Genomic DNA, 21,563 nt, shown 5'->3' with positions numbered 1-21,563 from the left:
ATCCAAAAGTTCTGAAAACCTGAGAAAAATAGAATGAATCAATTGAAAAACTCTTTTTTATCAAATTTGAGAAGCACAACTAAAAAAAAAAAATCTATTTCCACTTTTTTCCATCTAACACAACATTACATGAGAGCCAGCAACTTCAACCAAAGGACAATCCCAGTGTATCAGTAAGAACAGAGGTACCTAAAGACTAGCTGGGAACCCGCCTGTCCAAAAATCCACAATTCGTCTGCCTGCCAAATGGGGGAGCGCCTTAGGTCACATGGTTAGGCTACCCTCCCCCACGGAGCTGAAGCCAGAGCCGAGAATCTGCTGCCAAACAGAGAAAGAGGCTGGGGGCTGGGGAAGGGGACTGAGGATTAGAAACCACAGGAAGGCTGGGCCTGATAACGCATTCCTCCACACATGTGCACACAAACACACACACGGCTCTCAACACCAGCAACGGAGCTGCAGCGAAGAATACAAACTCGAAACTGTTAGCAAGAACAGAGTATAATAAAGATCATTGTGGACATAAAAAGACACGCATCTCACGGAGAGCAAGTAAATAGAGGGAAAAATGAGATGCCGCAATCCATACACGCCTAAAGACAAGAGAGCGGAGAAGAACACTGATCATATCTCTTACCTGAGAGATCAGGAAACTAACTGCCCTGCGATCTACTCAAAGCTGAAAGCATATACGGTGTCTGACAGTGTGGCACAATAAAGGCATCAATGCATCAATATTTTAGAGTGCCGACTCTGTATTACGCGCGAAAAGCACGTAAAAACATGCCACTGATTGAGCCGTTAAGTGTTGTGACTTGTTGAAGTGCTGGGTCAGTTTTAAGTAGGTAAACTGACGGTGCATTCAATGTGTTGCCCTCACACATCCACCGCTTATCCACAAAAATGTAATGTGTATAACAATGATGAAAATGGAAATCTGATTCTTTTCAGAGAGACAAAAAACAAATGTTCGCAGTTAAACTCATACCTGCCTCATTCTCTAATAATCTTGCTTCGCCTTTGGGGCTTCGGAAGATTGTGTGATGCAAGTTTGGCGTGCAGCAAAGACTCCGACATGGAAAAATATGCAAATGTTACTTGAATCCCAGTTTAGGTAGATGGATATAGAGGAGTTGTTTTCAGGAGAGGGAAGCTCATTATAGCTGTGAGATAGCGGCAACCGCATTGCTGCTTGTATGTGCAGCACATGCCCCCTTGTAGGTCAGCTTTATTTGTTCAGTGTCCAGGCCCGTGTTTGGTGCTGTTTGAATTTCTCAAACACAGACACAGGACTTGAAGACTGTGTGAGTGTGTACAAGGCGGTCTGCCACCTCCCTTTGAATAAATTCATTAGCAGCAAACAGAAAGTGAAGAACAACCGGTTTTTGCAAACTGCCTCGTCCTGGTGTACACCTACAAGAGCAAAGCCAGACGCAAGAGATTCAGAAGTTGTGTGAAGACTAAGCGGCATGCCAGCATCCAGTTATTCTGAATCAGTTCAAATTAAAAGTTAAAAGTATTTCAAGGGTTTGTTTTAATGTCAAAGATAGGTGATTTTCAGCCCAATAAAGGTAGTTTAAAGGCATATTTTACCCCCAAAAGTTTGGAGAGACCACAAAAAAAAATTATAATAATAATAATAAAAAAAAAAAAAAGAAAAAAAAAAATATATATATATATATAATATAATATAAAAAAAATAAAATGTAGTTTTTACAGAAAACTTTAAAATAAAATTTAATATATTTGATTTTGAAAAAGCGTTTGTGATTAAAAAAATTTTTTTGTAGAACACAAAAAAATATATATATATTTTGAAGAATGTTGAACGTTTCATTCCAAACAATGAAAGTCAATGAGGACTAAAACATCATTCACTTCCATTGTAACAACAACAACAAAAATTTACTGAGGCATTTGTTAAAATATTCTGTGTTTCATAGAAGAAATAAACTCATGCAGGTTTGGAATGATGGGTAATTGAGTACTTTTGGTAGACTATCCCTTTAAATGCAAGCCTAAATGCCAAATGATAGTACTATGACATCGCCAGCATGGAACGTGATGAGCATCCATGTTTCATAACACATCTGTGAGCGGTTTGCACATTTGTTTGTGTCTGGAGGAGTGGCAGGGCATCAGGCCAGAGCAAGTATGTAGTAGTGGAACAAAACCGGCAGTGACTATCTTAACTCAGCAGATTTAGTGGGTCTCTCCAGGTTAAGATCTATACATTCCTCAGTGAAGAACACCTTCGTCCCGGAGTCTAAAGTTGGGGTGGAAATGCTCGTCACCACAAGGCTCATCTCGTCACCATTAAACGATCACAAATGCTTCTGCTTCTCGTCTACCGTACGCTTGCAAGTTTGGGAGCTTCTAAGACTCTCCATCAAAACTCTCATAAAATACTCTTTGTGGAAAGACTTGCTTTCCAATGGCCCAACAAGACATTCCTCAAGAAAAAGGACTAGGAAAGACAACTAATAAGCATGTCAATATTTCAACAGTTCTTCAGCTGTGTGTACTGCCATTATATTTTTACCATTCTTCAGCAATTTCCTTCCCCAAAACCTTTCATCTCTTCAAGTTTAAAGTTGAGGGGAAATAATTCTACCATCCTGTGTTCTTCAAAAGAGGTTCTTGATGGAAAGGCTTGCTCTCCAACATCCCGACAAGACATTCCTTAAGGAAAATGACTATGGAAAGACAATATCAATAAGCTCTTCCACTGCATGCGTCACCATTATATTCATACCGTTCTTCAGTGATCTCCCTCCCCAAAGCCTTTGATCTTTACAGTTCCAAAATTGGAGAAAAATGCTTGTCGATACCATTAATCTATCACACATGCTTCTGCTTCTCTAGCTACATCCCAGGGTCTCCAGTGCCAATCAAATCCATTAAAGATATTCTTGGTGGAAAGACTTGCTCTCCAATGTCCCAACAAGACATTACTCAAGGAAAATGACTGGAAAAGATTAATAATTAAATTAATAATTAGTTCTTTACCTGCACAAGTGACTACACGGCCGAAATGCATCAGTGTTCATAGGTTATTAGCAAAGTAAGTTGCATTGCCATTCTCAGAAGCAAGAAAAGGTTGAGTGGAAGCGCACAATGGAGCACATTCATTCAGCCCATATCAGATTTCTTTATGGGCATCAGTCTATAAGAGTCCAAGCTTCACTGCTCTAAAACCCATTTCCCCTGTTCTCTGGAATCGAGCAGCAGCGAATGCAAATGGCGTCACATTGTATTGATTCTCCTTTAATGACTTTGTTAAGCCTCTGACTGTCCTTTACAAAAGCAGAGCCGGCTGGTTCGTTCAAGGGCCTCAGCTTGATAAACTTGTCTGACTTCAATGCTCAGCTGCTCTGTGCGTGTGTGAGTGTCTCTCTCTCCCGTTCACTCGCTCTCCACTGCAACGTGACTCACTCTGCACACAGCAGTGTCTTTCTCTCCCTCGCTGGTGTAGAGGGAAAAACTGGTTGACAGACTGATGCTTTGGCTGATGAACGGTGACAGAGCCACTCGATGGTGACTTGCATAGAGACAGCGTTCTGCCAGCCAACAACGGCCCCCCAGCTCCCTTATCAGAGCGACGCTTGCCGTGTGGCTTCCGCGGGGCAGTAAAAGAGCTTCTGCTGGGATCGTAGCGGAGATGTTACTCTAATGGCAGTGTTTTGACTGTCGGTGTTTCCAGAGCTTTCAAATCCTCGCATAATGCAATACTTCCTACGGAGGTACGAGTCCTATGAGTGATATCACCGTATATGAGTCACTTCCTATGAGTGGGGTGGCCTCTCGATATCAATACGAGGGGCTTGAAAATGAGCAAGGTTCAGGTGTATCTTATTTATTGGAACGTGACGAGCCATAGTCATGCGTGGCAACAAACACACGTCTGCATAAAAAAGCTCCCCTGCTAATGACCAATCATGGGACTAATCATGACAGCTCAGAACCTGGGCTGAGTGCACACGCTATGACACTGTCAAGCTGATACTAAACACCACAAACCACCTGCATCTAGGGAGAAAAATCTGATGAAAATGCCTATCCACACCCCAAAGCATTTGCCACTAATTGAGCAATTTGTCTTTTCCAGGTACGGCTTGAAATGGGAAAAAACAACACCTGCAATGTAACCAGAAGACCTGAAGAAAACAACGGCCCAATTCAATTCACCAGGCCCTGATGAATCCTGGGGACTTTTCTAGGGACAAAATGAGCGAAATGTGCATTGAACGCAAAATTAACATTGAATGCATTATGTTGGGAATCAGCCAATACACAATAAACTAATTGTGAGCTGAGACACAATTTGTTGATACTTTATAGATGTATAAAAATATTTTAGCATATTTTAAAGATATCTTAATATATAAAGAAAATAAAATTACATATTTAAATAATAGAGAAATAGTATATAATTAATATGGTATATTAAATGTGTATGTATTTAAAAATAATAATTTATGTCCATGCTGATGGTCTCGTCGTTGCAATTAAATATATAGATATACAATTACTAGATATACAAAGACTATTTACAAATATTTGTATACATACATAATGCATTTTTGTTTATATAGTAAATGTATGTGCAGTGTGTTTATTATATATACACACACACACACACAGTATTTTTTTTATTTAAACATTTTTTATTACATTTTTTTTATATATACAGCGGTAAATCATTGCTCAGAAGGCATGAGGAACATTCATTCTGCTGCTGTAACAGTAAGCTACAGCACACAAGCATCCGAGTAGCCTTGTATGGAGTAATACAAACATGTGAAAAAACGTTAGTCAGGGGTGTCCGTTTGACAACACAGGGTTACACCTCTGTTTTCTTAGGTTGTGGGCGTATTGTGGTCAAGAGGCCAGCAAGAGGAGCCGGGGACTGTTTGTGTATGTGGTAAGACGACGTCAGAAGAACAGGTCAGTCTCAATTCCGCTGGGGCTTTACACAGTGTCGATACAGAGTGTGTCAGTGTCCCACCCCTGCACTGAGTCACTGTTTCAGTCTGACAAACACACGCACACCCCCTTAAGCATTCACACACACCACGGCCTCTCGCTTAACAGATCTACCACACTGCACAAGCATCGCCAAGTGCGAAAGCCATCAACATCAGAGATCCGAGCTGGAGGAAGCCCAGGACTACCGCTTCTCCATCACTCAGCCAGACACGGAGCAGATGCTGAGGGCACCTGTGTGGGTAAAGCTGTCACAGGCAACAGATACAAACCAACAGATCCCCGATTAATGTTACCCTATCCCACCATCAGCGCAAAAGATCACGCACTGATCTAAACAGGCATGACATGATTTTGATGTAAAAGTGGTGTAAGTGACTGAGCATTAGAGACTCAAAGTCTTTATCTGAGAACTTAACATTCAACGTAATGGAATTGTGCCCTTTTAATCCATCAAAAACTGGTGTGATATAATGTTCACATGTCCAAGTAAGTATTTGATCAGTGTGTGCTTGTCTGGAGGAAGTCGAGGATGAATTTTGATCATCTATCGTGTCTGCATTCACAGGTCTATGTCAAACAAAACCCCGCCCCCTGCAGTGTTAATTTTGACACGAAATTTTAATTTAGTTTTAGTCTTAGTCTTTTGACTATAATTCTTTTTAGTTTTAGTCAAGTTTTAGTCATCTGATTTGTTTTAATTTTAGTCTTATTTTAGTCGACTAAAATTGCTTGGTATTTTAGTCGACTAAAATTGCTTGGTATTTTAGTCGACTAAAATAAGACTAAAATCAATAACAGATTTACTAGACAATTTTTTACAGCTGGTATAGGAAACAAACTTAAACAAAATATATAAAACACAAATTCAACTTTATTTCAACACAACTGTGTCTTTATTTCGATTCAAAAGCTTTTATGCAGCAACAAACACTGTCATGATAATGTAAACAATAACTAGCTGCCAATTGACCATCAATAAAAGAAAAATAAAGTTAGGTCCAGGACCTTAAAGCTTACAGCTGAGCTGAACAATAAGTGCATACATTTAAAGTAAATATTTAATAAGTTGGCAGCTAGGTGGATAAAAAAAGTAACAAGATTTTATAAGGTATTCATTTGTCTAGCAATATTGTATGTTTTAAATACTACATTATTGCTAGATTTGTATGTATAATGATAGGATGTGAACATTCATGTTTCACATGACTAATATAGAAATATTTGTGATATTGTCAACAAGTAGAACATTATAAAATATACTAAACATTAGTATTAATCAAATGTATTTATCATGATATTACGTATTAGTATTGTGCTCGCATCTAATTTGAAGAAGGGACTATTTTACAGTACTTTTCAGTTCGTAATATTTAATGCTACAACATCTACGCACTGCACTATTCCAATTTTGCTTAGCTCAATAAACAAAAGAACATCGTTGTGAAATTACATTTGAGAAAATGTCCGGGTGGCTCGTCTGTAAATGTCTTTTCAAATTGGTTGTGTTCTTGCCACGAATGAGCGCTCTGCGTGCTTTACACTTTTTTTTGTTTTGTTCGTCGTCAAACGTGAAGTGAGCTGTGGACATTTTGTCGCTCTTTTAGACAGTAGGGACTTTAAGCAACAGCTGCGAATGGAACGGCTACAGCGACCGGAAGTTTGCCGTCACACCGCTGTAGCCAAGAACGTAAAAGTCACTAAGCAATGGTAAAACAGAACAGCGCAACGCAGCATTAATTCATTTATTGAGATCCAAAAAAAATATATAATTTAAAAAAGCAAGAGAAGGATTGCTTTTGGCGTTAAATGACAATCTTTTGTCAGAAGAGGAGTTTTTAATATTGTATGATGTAAATAAGTCTAAAAACATAACATTTATTTACCTAACCTCTCACGTTGTAGCGACTCCGGCAAATCAGCTGTTCTCCCGTAGTAGACCGTTAAATTAGAACGTCACAAAGTAGCAGTTAAATTCGCGCAGGCGCAATACCGTTCCACCAGAGGCTGTTGCTTAAAGTCCCTATCACCTCTTCGAATGCCGACTTCCCGGGAGCTCATAAAAACTGAAAACCTTCGCTTCACGTCTCAATAAGTCAGGCTCTGATTGGTTCTCTTCTCTCATGCAGTCTGTTCTGTTTTGCCGGTTCTTTTGCTCATTCCTCGCATCTCTGCCATCTGCTGATTTGATTTTCGTCACAGTCTATTTTCGTCTCGTCCTTTATTCGTTGACGATAATGTCAATCAATTTAGTCATAGTTTTAGTCTCCATCAGTGCCTTCTATTTTAGTTTTCGTTTCGTTTTCGTCGGCAAAAATATATTCGTGACGAAAATAATGACGAAAATATTTAGTCAACGAAATTAACACTGGCCCCCTGTCTCCAGAACTGTCAGAACAGAGACGAAGAACACCAAGCTGTGGAGCACTAGTGAGATTCGTACACATCTTGATTTGTAAAATGTCCTACAACTGAAAACTCCAGGTTGACTATGCACCGGGGCATACTTATTTAAAGGGGGGGTACAATGGTGTTTCGTGTATTCAGAGTTGTTCACAGTGTTAAAGAGATGGATTCTCATGCTAAACATGGCCAAAGTTTAAAAAAAATAATTTAGAAGAATGACCGAGAATTTCTGTGCCGAAAATCTAACTTCTGGGTTGGTATAAGTTTCAGCTGGGTTTTTTAGATCGTGAATCTAATGACGTAGACGAGAATGGAACAGAGCATAACTCCTTATACGAGCATTTCTGTCGGAAAAGCGCGCCCACGCACACGTTGGTCAGAGGACAGAGAGACTACGCACATTAACGCGCTTCAAAAAGTCGCCAGCGCTGCGTAGGATTTGTTCGAGAATGCCTCCAAATAAGTGCGTTTTTGGATGTGAGGGAAAGTTTACCGTGTTCAGCTTCTCCAAGAATCCAGCGTTGAACAGTGAACAGTGGATGCAGTTTGTTTTCCGGGGCAGCAATGGAGTGTATCAAGTGTGTTTGTGTGTTCTGGTCATTTGAGTGACGAATGTTTTATAAACAAGGCCCAAGTCGACACTGGATTTGCACATCGTTTGCTATTAAGACATGGAGCCGTCCCTGTGATAAAAGACCCCATTCATGTAAGTACAACTGCATCAGATTTCTGTATTTTGTTGGAAATCAGCACATAAGTGAATATATGTTAATGGAAACAACACGAAACATCAGTATTATAGCTCCGCTCACGGCACGCCTCCAGGAACTCGGCTTTTTCCGTAAAGATTCGGAAAGCTGTATTTTTCTTTTACAAATATGATAAAACTAAAGACTTTTTGGATATGTGAACGATGTAGTACTACTCTATAGATACTCAAGATTAACATGAGATTAGGTGAAACTGTGTATGTTATGTACCCTTTAAATATTGGACAGACAGATTAAAAAAATGGAAAGACAGATCTGATAGTAATAATATGATTGTTCCATAATCATAAATGATTGCTAGCAGGTTAATTAACACCCAAACACCCAAATGCATCTTATACACTAAAGATCAGATTTATACAGAGCATAAACATAATATTACAGCTTGCATCTGCACAAAATGACACTAATGCACTATTGAACTTAAACGAAGTTATGCACTAATCAGAATGTGTAATCTTAAAACAATTTATTGTTTTTCGGTTTTCATAAAGTTTTAAATGCTGATAAATAGAGATGTTCAACAAATAACAAATAAATAGGCGTATGAGAAATACATTTTTCCTTAAAAAAATATTTAATTTTTGTGCTGCATGAAGGGAAATCAGACGGCAGAAAGCAGCATCCAATTTTTCTTTAGGCTTATTTTACACACAAAGATTTTTTGTATTTATTGTGAATGTACACAAAGGCAAACTGTTTACAATTCCGATTAACTTTATGACTAATAGGAGTGGTTGCTTCCACTGTTAGAAGGAAAAAAACTCAAGTGATTGCACCGGCACCGCATGCTCGCACACAGTTGCATTGACATTGCAGTCTGTTCGTTATAAAAATAAAATATTGTCAATATCAGTTAAATACAAAAAAAAAAACCCACACTGCTCAGTTTAAATATGTAGTAAAATATGTGCTGTTAAAAGTCATCATCATACCGCCGTAATGTTGTGCAAAACATTTTGTTCATTTTGGTTTATCGTTTATATTGCTATAACTTCTTAAAGGCCTGAATCCGGCAATGTTACTAGGTCCCCGACCTGGGATCAGTCTCGGAATCAATCCCGGGACGTGTTTGCTTTCACACAGAAGGCGACCCGGAAATGTTCCGGCAATTTGCCCGGTTCGACGTCCAGTGTGAAAGGGGCTAAAATGTTAATAATTCCTAAAATTAAATTCTATTTTTGGATTGTGTAAACAAAAACAAAAAATGCTTAAACCTTTTTTCTCTCTTTAAAATGTTACAAAAAAAAACACTGGCAATGAGAGCAATCATAATAGAGAGGTGGGAAAAAAAATCTGGCTTTCACAGCAAGCAGCTCTCCTGATCCTGACCTCTTTACTGATTTCATTCGGCCCAGATCTGTGACCGGCTCCGGCACACTCGCGAGCCAGCAGACTGTCAAAAGTTTAAGGTATGACACTGCAGGACCGAGTGTACAGTAGTCAGCTTGTGCTGAAGACAGGGGGTTAAGGGTCAGCCAAACCCGACACCTTGTTTGTTTTGTCTGTGACGAGCAGACGGAGAGGTGATGCTGGCTTAGCCGTTCTGGTCCAACAGCCTGCAGGAGTAACTGCGTCTGCTCTCACCTTGTCATCCTGCCAGCCAGCACTAAGGGCAACATGGGCCCTGAGTGCCAGTAACCTTTGTTCTCACCCAGAAAATACAGAGTGTTAAAAGCATTAGTGTGTCAAATCTAGTTAGCGATATTTAAGAAAGCACTTGAATAAGCATGTTAAGACAGGTTCCTTTCCTGGGTGGAGCTGCTGAAGAGCTTGCATCTTGCTTGTCCATCTGGGTGAGAAAGTTAAAAACATTTTTAATGACCATTCTGTTTCCTTTTAGAGGTGCTTTCTAAGAAAAAGTGGCTGGAGGAAACTCTACGAAGAACCCATGACTTGAGCCGCATATCAATTATAGATATAACAAAGTCTTGGCAAGGGTGCATGGGGAAACGATAACCTTCCCTAACAAGAAGCAAGAACAAACATGCCATTTCAGCCGATGCCAATCAGTAAATTATTAAGCGAAAGCATGAAGACACAGTCTGTTGCTGTAAACGAGTCGCCAGTCGGTTGCACAACAATTTTCTCTTCTCAACATTCAGCCTCTTTTACTTCACCGTTGGCTTTGTTCACTCACAGAAGGCAGGATAGAGACGCGGGGCTAATGAGGCATCTATCAGAGCCCACGGTGTCCCTGTCACTGAGAACAGAGAAACCATTAACCCTAGTGACCTTGCTTGGTGTGTCCACTCCACACTTACCAGACAACACCACTGCCGCCGTCACAGCCTGTGGAGGAACGGCTCATTACTGCAGAAAAGGAGCGATTTGTGCACACACGGTTCGACCAAAAGCACAATTTCATGTTGTCGCAGATCGATTTGCCTGTAATTCAAATCAGACTCAAAAGCTGTGGCACACTACTAAGCAAATGATCAACTGAACCAAATAAGAAGCCTTGGTGTCAAAAATAGATTCTCACTCCACACAACGCCACGATTGATTATTAGCTTTTAAACCCAGTTAGAGATGTTAACATTTTATTCGATGATATATTTCATTATATATAATTGTATTGTTTATAGTTCTCACTGCATGTCTATTTTACAACAAGTCAGCAAACAGAGTCCCCATGAATAATCTCATCAAATTGTGTTATATGGCCAACGATATTCTTGAGCTAGGGTCTTTACCAACCCCCCTTGCTCTCTTGTTGTCCTTATAATGATGAATTGGGCCTTTCCGTCCTCACATGGGGAGCTGCGCCATATGGAGGGTGTAAATGATGACACAGAGCGCTTCTCTCTGGTGTGCAGATTAGATAGAAACAAGCCTGTTTGGGGAGTTGCCTTGTGGCAGGCCAAAGCTGCAAAGGACCTGCGTCAGAGCCCGGTGAGGGCTGATGGGAAGATTAGACAGCGGCTGAAATTGCAGATGAGACCGCAGGAAAGATTCATTTTGACAACACGTCCGGTTTTCCTGCATGAGCCCGAGCGACGCATACCCTTGTCGTCATTCTGTTGTTATCAGTTACAGACGGCTCATTTTAAAAACGACAGCTTGTGTTTTATACACCGCGTGTTATTTTACTGATCCACAGATTTCATTCTACTATTACTTTCAGTCATCTTGCTAGTTTTAAGCTAGTTCAAAAAGGATGGTAAATGTACATGAATGCATAAATGTAACATCACAGCTCAATGGATTTGAATGCATGCGCTAAACCACTAAGCCACAGAACCAATGTTGCCCAACAGATCACTCCGAAATGTCGCTCCGAAACTGTAAGATATGTATTCTGCTGAACATGAATGAAGATATTTTAAAGTTATGTGTTGTTCATATAATAAAAACAAAATTGGACCCCATTGGCTTACACTGTCCGAAAAAAAGCCTTTCAGATTGCACTGAGAGGTCAGAAAGCTCCCTTGACGGAGAGACTTTATCAGAAGGAAGATACTCACTCGGTGTCCCTCTGGCAGACAAGCACGAGATTAGAAACATTCAGAGCTGTCAATACAAATATGTTTCTTTTTGTGAGGGCCGTCTGTGTCTGAAGGAAGGATAAAAGAAGTTCGAGAGAAAGAGACTCTGCTGCCTGGTGTTTGAACTTCCATAGTGTTTCTAAGCCTTTTCTCAGGTGGCCAAACGCCAATACAGTAGTGTATTTGAGAGCTTGTATAACAAGACATCGAACACAGCATCTAATCCTCCTTATCTGTACCAGCTGTCACCACAGTCAACTAAAAATAAGAGGCGGAAATCGACGCCTCACACCTTCTCTAGTTGACTAGAATAAATAAAAGTGTTCAATGCAAGTTAAGTTGAGTCTAGAGTATTTGTGGCATAATGCTGATTAACACAAATGTAAATTCCACTTGTCCCTCCTATTCTTTCCCAAAAAAAAGGCACTTAATTGTAGTGAATGAGGCCAATCCATAAATGTTATAATACTACATGTCTATAATAAAACCACAAAATGCATGTTAACATGAATTACTAAAGCTTACTATGTTACACTCAAATTTACAACTTTGAAACCCACTGCAATGAAATAACTCTTGTTACTGGTAACTAAAACTATAAAAACATATTTTTGTGTTAAATTTAAGACATTTTTCTTCAGCAACTACCTAAAATGAAAGAAGCTCAAGTACTAATATTAATAAAACTGTTATAAAAAATAAATTAAATCTAAATTGAAATATTACATAATAATAATAATTCTAATAATAATGCACGGAACAGAAATATGAAAACAAAAAAAAACAAAGCTGAAAATCTAAAAATAAAATCTAAATCTAAATATTACACTGAATAACATTAATAATACAAGTTTAAGTGCTTTAATAAAATGTGTGCGCTAAATGAATATTTTTACTGTGTGTGTGTGTGTGTGTGTTGAACAAGTAATTTATTTGGAAAAGTAAAATATTTGGAGGGTAATCAGCATTAATGCCAAAATTGAGCTTAACTTGTATTAAAACCAGAAGATTCGTGAAAATATTTTCATAATATTTCACAAAAAATGCACACGTATGAAGGAACTCTCGTGGTGCATTAATATCCAAAATGCAACGATCAACCAGCCAGGGACCGGAATTAGCCGTTTTTCCACGTGGTCAGTCTGCTGATTCCGAGCCGGTGTGTTTTGACGTCACACTTACAGCGGCTGATAATGTATTTATGTCGTGCATCATGAGGCTTGCGCAGCCTGAGTGAGTCTGAGACTTCTGTAGAAAACTAAACAAATAAGCGCAACAGAACTCACAGAACCTTATAGATGCATACTGCTGTAGTTAAAAATAAGACATTTATAATAGGCCTATATGACTTAGGTATGCAACATTGCATGACCAAAATGTTTCAATACCAATTGCGATGTGAATTCATACAATAGTAGTTCAAAAAACAAAAGTTAAAATGAAGCGACTTACATTTTAGACACAATACTGACTGTTTTTGCTCAATTTCGCTGATGAAAATAGTTTGAAGCCACAGCAGAACTGTTTTGTGGGTCTGAGCCACACAGTTTTGTTACTGAATGAATCAAGTGAGTCAATGATTCAGTAACTCATTCATAAAGATATCAGTCACTTGCCTCATTCCTGAATAAATCAGCTGTTTTAATGAATGTGTTAAATAAAGGACTAATGACTCACTCATTAAAACATTTGCCGGTTTGGTCTAATATTAAATCTATCATTGCATTTTCCCAACTTTTTTATTTTTATGTTTAAAAAATATTTCAAACATTAATCTTATAAAATTATTTTTGCATTCAAAATTTTGCTGTGTAAATGCTTTTTCTGCACCTCAGCTGTGTCAAAAAGTCTGTGTAAAAGCATCTAATGCCACTTCAGATAAAGCTTCTGTGTTTCCTGCAGTGGAAAGATGGAGTTTGTTGATACTGATTTCATTTGAATGGTAACAGCTCTACAGTCTCTTATTATTCTAACTGACGCAATAAATAAAAAACATATAGGGAAGAAAAAAGGTTAGGGCAAAAATGTGGGTGAAACTTAGTGTGAAATGACATCTGTATTGTTATATACAGCAACTACTTTTCAGTAAATTATATCTTAATTGTTTAAGTGACAGAACATCTGTAACTCTGTCCAGATTAGTGAAATTGTAGTTTTTAATGCATTTTTATTATGTAAATATTATTATTATTACTATTTAAAAAAAGATTTTGCATAAAAATATATATTTTTTTTTTGTATATGCTGTCAATTATAGTTTTTATAAAGAAAACCGGTATCAGCAGAAATCGGTCATGGCTGGTCACACTTGCAAAATTGCAAATCGTCCAAGAATATTACAATCTCTAATATCCAACATTATTACGTTTCACAGAAGTCTTCACACAATCTGCGGGGCGTAGCATATGGACGAGTGGATGACCACAGACACTTAATTGTACTTGAATCACGTGATTGGCCAAAAAACTGAGAGAGAAACCATTAGCTGCTTGTTGTCTACACGAGCACCCCTATAACCGACATTCCCAGGATTCCTAGCAGCTGGTGGAAAGGTACTCCAGGGTGACCCCTGCGACCCTTGCACATTGATATCCGAGACAAAGTGTCTTTACCTTTCTCTGAGGTTACAGCCGAATAAACAGTCCTCGGGCCACAGTCCCTACAGGAGCAATTTGCGTGAGTGGTCAAAAAAGAAAAAAGAGCCCCGCAATCCCAAAAAGATCAAAGCTATTCCTGCGTATCCAAACATACGGGGGGAGTGAAGAACTTCAATTTGCAGAGCAAACGGCAGCTGCTCTGAAAGAGTTACCTGCCCCCATCCCAGAGTGCTCCACGTCCACCCCCAACTCCACCGGAGCACTCGTCCATCTCCAACATCTATTAAAACCCCATGTACACCTCTGGAAGTGGAATTTACTACTCGTGCCCAGGTCTTTGAAATGATGGGCTCTGGAATCATCTCGCCTCCTTTAATCCCGTTAGATGTGCTACCGTTTTTCGACAAGGCCTTTGAAGGAGAAACGCTCGCCACCTTTCGCCATTGGCAAGGTACGAAGTGGGGTCCTTTGATTTCTGTGATGCAAAAAACACGGACGGAATCATGTTATCCAGTAAACTTGAGGAAATTGTTTCACATTTTTCTTCCATGTTTTAATAGTTAACCTCTGTTGTGCAGCACTCTGGTTGCCAAAAAATAAAAGTGTTACATTTCTGTTTGATACCATTTTGAAAGATTAATTGAATTGTTAATGCAGGGCTGTGAAAAAAAAAAAAAAATCAAATGCGATTTTATGTGCATCTCATCAGTAAAGAGGTTTATATATATATATATATATATATATATATATATATATATATATATATATATAAAATAATTAAATTGTAAATCCAGAATAATTGATACCGACAACCATGAATTTCTGAAATAAATAAATTTGAAAATGATTTATTTATTTTACTTATTTCAATTGTCCCTATTATTGTACAAATTTAAGAATTAAATTGTTGAGGTTTTATAGATTTAACCGATTACATATAATAAACTTTTTTTTTTTTTATGAAATAGCCATACATTTTGATTAGCAATAAACTTAAAAATTAATTTAATTAAATATGTTTTTTGACAACTTAAAATTTTACTGTTTAAACCGAGTACAGAAAAAAATCAAACAGAAAAAAAGGAATCCAGACATTTGGAAAAAAAGACTAAATAAAACAGAATTTAGGAAAAATGTTTATAGGGCCCAAACAAAGCCACCGGTGATGCGGTCTGGATCTCAGTGCCGCCGTTATCAGATGGCCGCTTGGGAATGCTAATCATCCGAGGATGGCCACAAGTCTCAACACTTTTGAGCCAGCAGCCTGCAATCTGACTTCAACAATTTCCAGAGCTTTCCTCAACGAGGCGAAACGTCTAATTTGTCTGTCGGGAGAATGTGTGCGGTTGAGAGGGGGAAGCAAAAAAACCAAAGCAGATTGATCTAGGTTTATGACCTCTGCCCTGTGGCTTTGATCCAGCAGAGGTGTGTGTGGGTAATAAAGCTGTGCTCGCATGCACACAGCTATTCAATAAGAGGTTACTAGTCTCTCTGCGCCTGTCCTATAATGCACTGGCTGCAGGGGCAAAACAGCAGGCGGATTACAGCCAGGCCTATCCGATGATCTTCAGGCTGTTTTGTAATGCTGCCACCCGCCTGTTAACATGCCGCTCGAGCAATGTCTGAGTGGCGATAATGCAAGATCTCCTCCCTGACGCACGTCTCCACCACATTCCACATGTTCGCTATATGAAAACTCGTTTTAGATTTAGTTAGCGCACATGATGTATTTTTCTGCATTTTTTTTCTGCACTACAGAGAGCCTTTATTCATCTGCGTCTTAGCGGTTAGCCATTGACATCACAAGGGAGGGAAAACAGCCACGGAGCGGCTCGAACATCGATTGCATTGATCTATACCTCAACATCTTAATGTTTAATCACAAAGCAGCCCCTTTTATTCCGCTATCATGTGATCCCATTAAACCCTTTAACCACATCTCTCCCCAGGCAGACCGTGGGGGTCTATGCTTCATAGGGGCTCCTGGACCACTCAGACATTTAATCCGCCGCAATTGATGACCGCAGAACAGAACTCAAGAAAGGAAATCAACATAACGGAAGGGTTTTTTGAAGCCATACTTCAGCACACCAAATATAGCTTGGCTAGATCCATAGGTGCGGCAGGGACGTTGATTTCAACACTGTGTGCGTTGCTCACTCCGCGGATATAAAAAGAAACTCCCCAAGAGTACTGAAACAGTGAGGCAGACAGAAACAAGAGGGCATGGCCATGAATCTGTCTGAGTGTGCTTTTATTGCTGCGATCTGGAGCATTACTCTCACTTCACAAGAACTAAACTAAGTTCAGCCTTACCAATCACCTTGAATGTTAGCACGATTCTTGTCTAGTTTGAAGATCTGACTGAATTGCTAAGGCTATAAATGACATGTAAGCTACTGTCCAATGCATGCTGCTTACATTTTAACACAGTATAAAGCTATGTAGTGAAGTATGAACACTTAACCACACCACAAAGTATGTTCAACTCGGCAAGTGTCAATGAGTTCATGGTTTAAGCGGGAAAAACTGATTTTTTGTTTGTTTGTAGGGCACACTTCAGCCAAAATGTTTCTGATTAGCCTATTTTATGTACTAATACATAATTAATAATAATAAACATTGTTTATATATATATATATATATATATATATATATATATATATATATATAATATATATATATATATATATATATATATATATATATATAATATATTGTTGTGCAATATATTGCCCCAGAAATAACTGTGTTAATCGATATTATTGTCATTTTAAAGACCATTTTATGCCACTGATATAAAATCATAATGTAACAGCACAAAATGCACTTCCAAATGTCAACAAACTTTTCAAACTTTTTTTGAGAATATTCAGATCGTGGAAAATAAGTATCCAAATACTAGATACCTTAAAAACCTTAATAGTAAATAAACTGTGTTTTTTTAAACAAAAAGTTCAAAGTAACGAGTAGAAAAAAGAAAAATGCACAACAAACTTGTATGGAGATTTTTCCCGGAGCTTCTTTTCTCTGTAAATAAAGGGTGCACAGCACACTAATGTTGAAAAACCCAATCACTACTTAGCAGTCAGATGTCTGTATGCACAAAGGCACAGATCCCCAAACAAGACCAAATCTGCAGATTAAACTTTTTTCTAGAAGCATGTTTTACTTCTTGAACAAGCTCCTCACGACTACACCACGTTATGTACGAGAAGCTGCAAAAGTCACAGGCGCAAGTGAAATGTACAAAACACGGTGACATCAATTTATAAGTAAATATAATGGTCGATATATTGCGTCACCAAAATTATTGAGGTCGTGTACATATATTGCGTGATAAGTCAATATATTGATTATTGCGACAGGCCTAAATATAGCACATAAAGAAATGAGCATACTGCAAAAATAGTATGTTATTAAGTCACTGTGAATATAACTCAACTTAAAACCTCAAAATAAATATACTAACATCTATGAAGTGATCTGGATGTGGAGGAATCACTCTTCCTGGACAGCCGTTTATTCATCATCGTGTGAGGTCTGGATTAAATTACCTGCTCATCTTTTTGTTCGTACAGAAGCGCCTCTGTTGACACATCCCCAACAAAACTGCTGTCTTCACACTCCCATTCTGAGCCAAGGTCAAGCACCGTGTTTGCACAAACCAAGGTTAAAAAATAAAGTGATAGGTTTCCCGGTGCAATGACTCTTTTAAAATGCAGCTCCTGTCTTCAAAGACACAGCATGCTTATGGAGTGGCTTACTGTTACAGCTGAGACACGTGCATGGAAGCTACTAATCATTAACAAGTAAATTAAAGTCAGATGAAAAGACTGATATGAGTCGGGACTGTCAACTTAGAAATATGACAGGAACGTGTTAAAATGGCATGAAGAACTGCAGCTATGTTACACTATATACTATACACTATTAAAGCATACTGACAGAATGCATAATGCAAAGATAAACACTAGTATATTAAATAACGCCAACTACATTGCATGCTTTATTATGCAGTCTTTTTATATCACTTTGAAATTATAATTTATCTTATTTTAAGTCTACACTCAAATGTATTTATTAAATTGGTTTAACATATTTGAAAGACAGCCATGAATAGATAGATTGATAACATATCAATACTACTATAAAATGACTACTAAATAGTAATAATATATTTTTAAAACTTTATATTTAGTAATAACGATGTTTTATTATTTGTATTATTACTAATTCTACTAAATAAAAAAAAAAAAGATACAAATAAATAAATAGATAAAAATAGATAAAAATTAAAATGTAATAAGATAGTATTATTGTAATTTAAATACAAATACAACAATATATTATTTTTATTTAACAGTAAAACTGTAAATTTGCAGTACTAATATTCATGTCTCTATTCCCAAAATTGTTGATTATACAAAATGTTTAGTTAGTAATAATAATAATTACTATTATTAATACTTATTAAAAAATTTTAAAGAAAATATTACTATTTTGTAGTCGTATAATATTTTATAAGAAGTACTAATTGCAATCTCTGACCATTGAAAATTCACTGTAAAATACACAAACTAGAATAAAAATTATTTAAAAAAAAACAGTAAATGTACAACACTAATATTTGTCTCTTATTTTCTTCATTGTCAAATGTAAAACCATCGAGCTTTGAAGCTGCTCTTGTACGCAAATATTACCTAATAATACCACAGAAGCGCTGAACAAACTCTGAGCACATTTAATAATATTAAGCTTAGGCCTGTATTCCCAGAGAGAGGCAACACAAAGCCATGACACTCCTCTTTAGGACTGGAGCTTTACTTGACACTGCTGAGGCCGGCCTGCCATCAATTATTGACTTACTTCTCGTGACGAGAAGGGCTTTTAGTAAACATTTCCTCGACACAGAGCACATATGAAGACAATGCAATGTTCAGAGTTAAATATTCATAAAGATAAGTATATATGTCATCATTTATTTTAAAACCAACAGAACAGCTGATGCTGTATGTCCAGAATAGCAGATGGTTTGGGCTCTTATCATAATTAAGTGATCTATCACCGATAGTGTTTTAGAACGACATGATGCATGCAAATTAAGGCCTAAAAAAAAGAAAATCAGCAGAGGGATGTCTGTGGCCATCATTTGACCCTTAGGGAGTCGAGACGGGTGGCACAGCATTTGTCGCCTACCTGGTCTGTGACCCGCAAACACACAGTCTGTAGTGCCGAGGTTCTGTGCACAACCTTCACCATCTGTCCATCTCACCTGCTGTGTCGTTACCAGCCTAAAACGCCTCCCGCTACACCAACCTGCCTGTAGGTGTGCTGCCAATATGTAAAGCATCTGGGTGGAGCGCTCTATCATGATGCTAATGCAAAAGGTATTGTGATGCGACAGGCAAAACCCCCCTCCCAGGCTGCCCGGTGTATGTGGAGCAACTCCGTTTCAGCTTAGATCCCCAAAAGAGGAAAACAAGCATGCATTTCACACACAACATGATATTAACGTCTCCTGAAGCAGATCCTGTGATCTCTGGCAATAAAATTTTGAGTCAAGTTTTAACAACAAATAACTTTACAAACCAAAGAGCCACAATGAAGTAATCACTGTGACAGGCAACACTGGGTTCTCAAATGCATTTATCTGTGAAATTCACTTAACAGCATCCAGCTTGATCAAATAACAGCTGTACTATATAATACCTCACTTTGCACTCCCCAGATCAGCCCTGACCACATTTAAACCCATCTTTGCGCTGAGGAAAAACTGAGAGTGCACCAGCTCAAACTGAGATTCACTGTCTAGCTGTTAAATTCACACATATTTTAGACAATAACCACAAAGCATGAGTGTGAAAGCATGCAGAAGCCAGAATTAATCCAAAAACCCTGTCTGAGTCGATTTATAGTGTCTTTTCAAGCACATTTTTAAAGACATCAAACCCTGACTGGTCACCCAAATCATTCTCTAGAAGGAGTCATTTAAACTGTAAGCTCGCGTGCATGGCTTCTTCCTTCCTATACTTAATCATTAGAGGTTAACACACATGTATGAGCAATTATTGCTAATTTGACAACTGGAATAAATAAGTTAAACGCAAAGAAAAGCAGGAAACGACTGCACGGGGCCATTCAAATAACCAAGCACGATTGAAAACGAGTCTTCGATCACACTGAATATCGCTACACACCTTCATACACAAAATTAAATCTTCTAAATCGAGTAGGAAAACGTAATTAGATGAAAGAGATGATAAAGAGAGCGCTAATGATTCGTCCTCACCTTCCACTCCGGCTGCCCGAGGTTGATCTGTTCGCTTGGATTTGATTCCGTGTTCGGCTTTGCTTGTGAGAAAAATCCTCTCGAAATGTTCAAAAACAAACGATGATGACCAATTTCGATCCTTGCTAGATTGAAAATGATAAAAACGCCACCGTTTCTGTCTTTTCTTGGATATCTACGTTTACCTCAGATATCGGAAGCCGCGCGAGTAACGTTAAAACCGTTAAAACTGGATCATATTATTTGTGAACGTGTCGGATTCCTATCTGTATGATCCATATGCTGTGGAATGAAACACCCTAAGCCTTCCGTCTCCCAGCATTTGTGTGTTTTAATGAAATGTTTTTGTGTAACTCCAAAGAGTGGAGACTGCTCTCGCTTTGCTTCTGCTGCTGCTCCTGCGTGCGCGTGCGTGTGTGTGTGTGTGTGTACGTGTGCGCGCAAGTCTGCTCGACTGCATTCCTCCCTCTATTGCACAATGAGTCGCTATAATTTATTCATGAGATCATGGGATGGAGGTGCTCCGTCGGAAAAAAGAGAGGCAGTTTTTTCTCTTTCTTGCTTGCTTGCTTGCTTTCGTTTGTTCTTTCTTTCTTTCTTTCTTTCTTTCTTTCTATCTCTCTCCTTTTTGTCACTCACCCCTCATCGCCCTCCCCAGCTGACTTCCCCTCGAATCCGAGACTCGATTAATGGAACTTCGAGAGGTCGATCGAACGAAAGAGGCTGGGCTGGGTTGGTTGACGATTGTGCTGCACTCGATGATGATGAAATATATGTGGGATTCTTCAATGAAGGGCACTTTAGGGCACCAATAGGTCTCACTTTATATTAAGACCTCATTAGTTAGCCTTAGTTAATGTGTTAAATTTCAATATGAGCAATATCTACATTTGCTACAGAAGTTATTAATCTTTGTTGAAAAAAAATCCAAGTCTTAGTTCATGTTAACGCATTAAATAACACAGCTGCAACTTTTTGTTTATTGATTAATGGATGTTCAGAATAATTTTTTATTGGCAGTTTA

At 38.3% G+C, this 21,563-nt stretch overlaps 1 protein-coding gene across 3 annotated transcripts in view; it reads right to left on the bottom strand.

Annotated features, from left to right (window-relative positions):
* The window catches only part of LOC127966707 (zinc finger MIZ domain-containing protein 2-like), a 41,991-nt gene extending 20,782 nt beyond the window's left edge, over positions 1-21,209 (bottom strand). The window contains exon 1 of one of the 3 annotated variants that reach the window (XM_052567899.1): positions 20,540-21,209. The gene's annotated coding sequence lies outside the window, so the exon portion shown is untranslated. Of the gene's footprint in view, positions 1-19,446; positions 19,590-20,539 lie in introns of those variants that run through there. The other 2 variants (XM_052567903.1, XM_052567900.1) reach the window with 2 other exon arrangements.
* Positions 21,210-21,563: the final 354 nt, after the last annotated feature.

The sequence above is a fragment of the Carassius gibelio genome, chromosome B10 (assembly GCF_023724105.1).
Source record: "Carassius gibelio isolate Cgi1373 ecotype wild population from Czech Republic chromosome B10, carGib1.2-hapl.c, whole genome shotgun sequence".
Lineage (NCBI taxonomy): Eukaryota > Metazoa > Chordata > Actinopteri > Cypriniformes > Cyprinidae > Carassius > Carassius gibelio.
Note: the sequence above shows the minus strand (reverse complement) of the source record. Positions and strands in the feature narration are given on the sequence as shown.